Below are 7,680 nucleotides of genomic sequence, written 5' to 3' on the forward strand. Positions count from 1 at the left end.
TTTCAAGGAACATAGCTTCAGGTATATGGAAAAATTCCAAATGTTCCCAGTGTGGGTCCAGGAGGTTCAAGATTTAAGATGACAAATTCACCTCTGGTCCAAATGTCGATATTCATAGGGTGTGGTGAATATTGTCCACCATAAAATTTTCCCTCAGAGAATTTTTGTCCAAAATATTGTTCCTACTGTACCTACTAAGATAAGCCAAAGCTGCTTCCTCCCTACCTGTATATAATAATGCTGCCCCTCTTCATGTTTGTGGGTACTAACCTGAGTTCCTCGTTAAACTGTATGTAATGTACTTGCCGAGCTTTCTGGGTGCAGTGGTTTAACACTGTAGATCCCATCACTAGGATCACATCTGAATCTAGCTTTTCAACAGATCCCTTTTGTTAGCATCCAGAACCTGCGGCAGATATATGGGCGGGTCCACAGACCTGTTGCCAGGGCAACGGCCACCATATTCCCAGAATCCATTGGGTTCAGCTCCCACCTTTACCTGGACTGCTACGTCACGACATATATATATATATATATATATATATATATATAATATATATATATGGGTACTTTCCTCCATCTTGCTCTCTTTCTTCTCTCTCTCTCCCCTCTCTCTTTCTGTGCCGCTATCCCCCTACTCCCTCTCAATTAAACCTCTTGCACATGGAACTGTCTGGGCCTGGTGATGCCTGCAGATGCGTCCCGCCGACACCCAAACACATCACCTTTATTTGTTGTTTTCTGTCTTCTAAATATTCCCTTAATACAGCAGCCAGGACCATTGATGGAAATATGCTGGAAATGAAAATTTTAAGAAAATATTTGTTTTCAAACAAGAAGGAAGTTTTTTGAATTTTTCCATTGAATTGTATTCATAATTTCTTTACAGATGAAAACTGCCAGTGTATTAGACACTAACTATTATATCAGTAAAACTTCATTAATAACATTTTATAGACCTAGAAAGAAGCTCATAAAAATGCAAACAGTACTTAGAATTATGTCTTTATTCAGCACCTAAAGTATGAACTTTGTACAAGTCTTAAAATTAAGAAATGATGACTCCTCTTGATACCCCAGGAAATATGGTTCCTTTAATGCCCAAATTGAGTATTTCTGTCCAAGTAAATGGGAATTTAGCAGCTCTTTAAACTATAAAATCCATTAAACTACAGTGAAAATTGTCAGAGCTAGCCAACAAGAGTGAGGCTGAAGTAGAGAGGGCAACTGAATGAGAACGAGAGGACCACCGCTCTGCTGGCAATGGCAATAAGCCTTTAATGTGAGAAATCTTTTATAGTAAAGCACAGTGAGGCTAAAAAATAGAATTTAACAACAATCATGTAACACAATTTCTTAGCACTTTCTCACATCAAAAGAATTTAACAACAATCATGTAACACAATTTCTTAGCACTTTCTCACGTCAAAAGCATGCCCACTTCTTCATACCTTTCAGTAAATATTTTCCCCATGCCCAGGTACATGAGGTTAGTTTCCTTGATCTTTGCATACATAGCTCTCAAGAGCCTTGAATTTCTTCCAAAAACATCTTGGGTTCATGGAGCAGTCATGCCCTCAGCTGCAAGGAGATTATCAGAAGGTGCCCCCTCCTTGCCTTTCAGCAGAGGGGCCACCCCTAAATCTTCCCCATGCTAAAGAACATTCCCACCACAGAAAATTATTTCTTTAATAAAATTTATTAAATGGAAGTGCATTGTATTTACTGATATGAAATCTCTATCTGTGGCAAAGAAGAAGAACAATAAAAAACAAAAACATATCTATACCATTAACTCTATCAAATTTCATTAACCACTGGGACAGAAAGTCAAATACTAAACGTGATCCTATATAATTGGGAGGGGATAGATGTTTTCTTGAGGAACGTTTTCTGACAAAATGTAAACCAAAAATAACCTGCATAATTTTACCTAAATGTCTATACTTAGCATTACTGAGATATTGTGTATTGAGTTATAGCATGTAGAGTATATTATGTATGCATTATTAATATGTGCATAATATAAACCCACATATAGTATTTCCTTAAATTTATGCTTTTTATCATCCTATAGAATAAATCTTGTTGGTTTTACATTTTAACTTCAAAAATAATAAAAATGCCATTTAAACAGATGACCTCAGTGTGCTCCATGATGTACATATTTCTATCTTGTAAGAAAATGCAAACCTAAACCACACTAATCACATGAGAAGTATGGTGAACTCAAGTGCCAAAAGAAAATTACTGATAAAAAAAAAAACATAAAAGATCAAAGGTTGATTTGGGACCTGGTTTTCCAATATTGCAATCAGGAATGATGAGAGATTGTTAACAAGGAGAGGATGTGTTTCACATATCAAAGAAACAAGATCACTAAACTCATACATTGAATTCCAAATCTGATTAGATCAAAAGCCTTAATGAAATGGGTAAGTCCTTCTTTTACTTATTTCAGATGATAATATATTCAGTGCCTGTGTACCTGTTAGAAACTCAGGATGTCAAGCAAGCAGTACAAGTATATGTAGGATGTTTGCATTTCATATTCATTGTGCATAGAGCAATGATTAACAGGGCTGAGCAAGAGTTTATGGAGTAGGTGAGTCCTTTGTCCTGGGTGTTATGGTTCATTTAATTTTAGTTTTGAGAATTTTCTACACTGATTTCCATACTTGCTATACTAGTTTCAAATCTTGAAGACATGAGTGAAGTTTTCCATTTCCCTGTTGTATTTCCTGTCAATTTCATTGATGATCTTTGCCTTATGACTGTAGCAAGATGGCTTCCCAAAGTCATTTGAGATCTTAGGGCCATCTTTCGAATGGGTTATTTTTATTATCATTTCACTTATGATTTCTTTATAAATTCTAGATATTTAGTTCACTGTTAAAAAATAGAGCTGTCAAAGAACCTCTCCCAATCTATGTCATTTCTTCTTCATTATTGAGTCTAGCATGGCCAATTCAAGGGATAGTGTGACATGGTTCCTGACCCAGGAACAGAGCCAGCAAGGCATGGAACTCTAGAAGTGTTGATCTTTGCTGTGGGCATAAGGCTTGTTTGTAAACTAATGTACACATTTTCATGTTTCTCCTTTGAGGAACCCTTCTGCCAAGGATTCCATGATAATCAAAGACAGCACAAGTCAGAGAGGTCAGGGTGTGGGTAATGATTTAGTAAAATGGTAAAATCTGAGACCTTCAGAATAGCCCTTAAGACTGTGAGAAAGAACTATGAAAACATGAGCTCTAAAAATATAATTTCTCAACTATGAAAAATATAAGGATACAATGTGAGTTGTATAAGGAGCTCTACAGAACTGTCCAGCGACAGCCCCAGGATGAGATTCAGCTCAAGAGGAAGTCCCAAGGCCTGACACTATTGCTGGGGCTGTGGAGCACTCACAAAAGGTGACCTATCATGACTGCCCTCCAAGAGACCTAGCAAGCAGCTGAAAGAGTCAGATGCAGATGTTTGAACCCAACCAATGGACAAAAGCAGCTGAACCTGGTTGTTGAATTAGGGAAGGCTTAAAGAAGCTGTGGAGAAGGGCGATCCTGGGGGAGGACCAGTTAATCTGGACCCCCCGAGATCTCTCAAACACTGGACCACCGAACAGGCAGCATACACCAGCTGATATGAGGCCCCCAACACATACACAATAGAGGACATCCAGGTCTGTATTCATTCAGAAATGATGCACCTAACCCTCAAGAGATTGGAGGCCCCAGGGAGTTTAGAGGTCAGGTAGCGTGAGGTGTAGGGACATCCACGAGGAGACAGGTGGGTGTGGAGGAGGTATGGGATGTGGAATAGTGGGAGGATAGATGGGGGGGTGAATAAAATATGGAGTGTAAAAAATAAATTAATAAAAAAGAGAAAATAAAAATAAAATAATATAATAATAATAAATAATATAAAATAATATAATAATAATAAAAAAAAGAGGAGCCATCCAGAGAGTACTGGAATTTCAAAGAGAGCTGTCTCAAGAGACAGCTCTCTGGAGAGCTGTCTTGAGCAGAGCATAGGACATCAGCCTGTAACCCACAATTTGACTTCAAGTCATTCATTCATCACTCCCAGTTGCCCTTCCTTCACGTTCACTCTGCCAGCTGAGGCCAGTCCTTGGCACGTCACTCAATTTTTGTTCCTTTAGCTGTGCTGAAGCATTTTAGTTACATAAATTCCAACTTATCAATCATCGGCCTTAATTTTGGGAATAAAGGGAGTTCTAGTCAGAAAGTTCTTTCAAATAGACTGATAGATGAAATATAGATATATAATGAATGTATTTGTATATAGAAAGATTATTAGATAGGTAAATATACATACACATATACACATACCTATCAAAATATCCATTTACATATATACATATGAAATATATTAATCTATTTTCTGAATAGGATTCCCTTTTTTCTAAAAATTAAGGTCAAAAATTGACAACTTGGAATATATATATATATATATATATATATATACGTGTGTGTGTGTGTGTGTGTGTGTGTGTGTGTGTGTGTGTGTTTTCACCCTGAACAAACAAGTGTTAAGAAAGGAACTCATGCCTAGTCCTTTATTCCTGGCCAAAAAAATCCATGGCTGGTGAAACCATAAGACTTAGAGGAGACCTTATTACTATTATGTTACTAAGTGGACATAGTACCAAACTATCTTATAAATATTTGCCATTATACTCATCATTTAGTGCAGCACTTAACCATTAACAGAGAAACTACCTGCCCCTCCCCACCCTCAATGGACAGAAGTTTATAAAGAGACACTTGTCATTGTGTAGAGAAAAGGTGATTCTGGGGTGTTTAGCATTAATATAAATATTTGTATCATTTTCCTTTTCCTCAAGGCTTAAAATATAATCACAGAAGAAGAGGACAGAAAGATTGTAGGAGCCAGAAAATAGGGCAGACTAAAGGAAAATATGTCTTTTTGGTATAACAGAGCCATTATACCATGAACTCAGAGCAGCTACGGTTGTATGAACAATATCAAGCCAGTCAATATTTTTGCACAGAAAGATGAGAAGATTAGAGACCTCTCATCTAGCTGAAGAGCGACTGGCAGTTGATGGTTGCTAGGTAAGAGTCACTTCTGGTCCATTTCTTCCAGTATGTTGCTCATGTTGCACTAGGTATCACTACACCCATTCACATGTGAGCATCAATAGATTCAGTGGGAGTAAAAAAGAAGAGTACATGAGGTTAGGGGGAGTTTTGGGAGGGATTTAACCAAAACACACTGCACATGTACTTAAAAATTTCAAGGAATCAATTAATATTTTAATTAATATTTAAATAACTTAAAGCATTTAGAACAAAAAGTACTTGTCTAATTGGATGTCTGCATGTAGAAGACTGCAAACAGATCCATATTTATCACCCTGCAGAAAACCCAAGTCCTAGTGGATCAAAGACCTCAATGTAAAATGAGATACACTAAATCTAATCAAAGACAATGTGAGAAATAGCCTTGAACTCATTAGTACAGGAGACAACTCCCTGAACAGAACACCAATGTCTCAGGCTCTAACATCAACAATTGATAAATGGGACCTCGTGAAACTGAAAATCTTCTGTATGGCAAAGGAAACTGTCAATAGGACAAAATGGCAGCATTGGGAAGTCATCCTCACCAACCCTATATCTGGCTGAAGGCTAATATCCAAAATGTATGAAGATGTTAGATACCAACAACCCAAAGAACCCAATTTAAAAATAAGGAACAAGGCTAAACAGAATTCTCAACAGAGGAATCTCAAATGCCTGAAAAAATACCTAAATACATTAGGTTTGCTGAGCCATCATTTTTTTTAAATCAAGTCTTGCACTGATTACTTAATTTCTCCATCTTACTTTGTGCGTCTTACTTTGAGAAACCTCCATTTGAAAATCTACTTTGTTACAGAAACATATATCTTCAATAATATCTCCAGACAAAAAGCTTTATAGTTAATTTAATGTTTGCACCCAAATATGTAACTTAACAGGCAGGGCCTGAAAAAAATGATAGGAGGCTATTAAATGTTTTTAGTAATATGTTGCCTTTATCTTGTGCAGGACATGTAGAGTGTGCTCTTTAATTTAAATATTTTTAAGAGGACGATATACACTATTGTAGTTAACCAATTCTTAATTAAAATTTCTGAAATTCTTGTGTTTTACATACCTTTCAGAAGTTTTCCAACTTGTTTTAATTAAGGTTTTCCCCTTCTCTTGACAATCTCTTAATAAGTGGGATCTGTTAATGAACTGAGCAGAAATATTTTATATGCCTTTTGATCTATGCAACTTAACAATTGGATACTTGATCATTTGTTGTATTATGTAATCAATAAAATGGTGATGTGTATTGATGTTAGTTCAACCACATATTTATACTGTTTGGAAATGCATGCTTATGGTTCTGTGGGAGAAATAATTTGTCAGTAAAAACTTAATGAGAGAGCCTCAACATCTAAATAAATGATGAAATACAAAAAAATTCAAGGTCCTTAGTCATCACAGAAATGCAAATCAAAACAACTCTGAGATTCCATCTTACACCAATCAGTATGGCTAAGATCAAAAACTCAAGTGATAGAATATTAGCATATGATGATGAGGATGTGGCGCAAAGGAACATTCCTCCATTGCTGTTGGGATTCCAACTTGTACAACTACATTGGAAATCACTTTATCTGACTGGAGCCTGTCATTCCTGTGATCCTGGTTGTGTCAGAACTCCTCAGAGTTCAACTGTCTCTGGGATCCTGGGATCCTAAGATACTGGGAATGTCAGAGATCCTGCTAGTCAAGCTGCCTCTGGGACCCTGAAATCCTGTGTGACCAAACTTCTGGGATCCTGAGAACCTGTGATCTAGTTGTCCTGGGTGTGTTAGAACACCTAGGAGTGGAGCTTCTTCTGGATGTTTTGAGACTGGCTACAGATTTAGCACCCGAGGTCTGCTTTTAAGTAGCCTCTCTAATCACAAGCTATAAACACACACATATATAAGAAAAACTAAATGGACTCATCAGGTTGTAATTTGTGTGGGGGGGGGGTGATTGGGGGGGTGTATTATAAAGAAGAGATTAAGGATTTGAGAATGAATGGAAGAGCATGAGGTAGATTTAAGAAGGAGGAAGTTGCAGTGAGAATGATATAAAATAGTATTCATGAATTAAATTGTCAAAAATAAGTACTAAATAAGATAAACATAAAAGCCAGTATGACACACAAAAAGTAGATCTGAAGGTACGCTGTGTGGTCAATGAGTCTCATAGAAGGAGAGAGAGCCTATACAGTAGGTGTAAGAGACTATGTTTCTTAGAATGGTACAAATGCATATTTAAACTCTAGTCCTCTGATTCCTATGTGACTATAAGAAAATTCCTGAATCACTTTGAAATTCAGTTTATCAATCCATAAAATTTGAGGAATATAGGCATATGACAGAATTATTGGAAGGACTAATTAGAATTCAATCAACCCGAACACTCAGAGGAAACTCCACTCCCAGGTGCTCTGACACACCCAGGATCAGAGGTGAGCAGGAACCAACATCTGTCCCAACACTAGGAGTAACTGCGACCAGCGGGACTAGGCACATAAGAACTCCGCCAGCCCAGTGACTTGGGTTCCTTCCGGTCTGTCTGGGTTAGTGTTCTGAGCAGACCT

The sequence above is a fragment of the Mastomys coucha genome, unplaced genomic scaffold, assembly GCF_008632895.1.
Source record: "Mastomys coucha isolate ucsf_1 unplaced genomic scaffold, UCSF_Mcou_1 pScaffold5, whole genome shotgun sequence".
Lineage (NCBI taxonomy): Eukaryota > Metazoa > Chordata > Mammalia > Rodentia > Muridae > Mastomys > Mastomys coucha.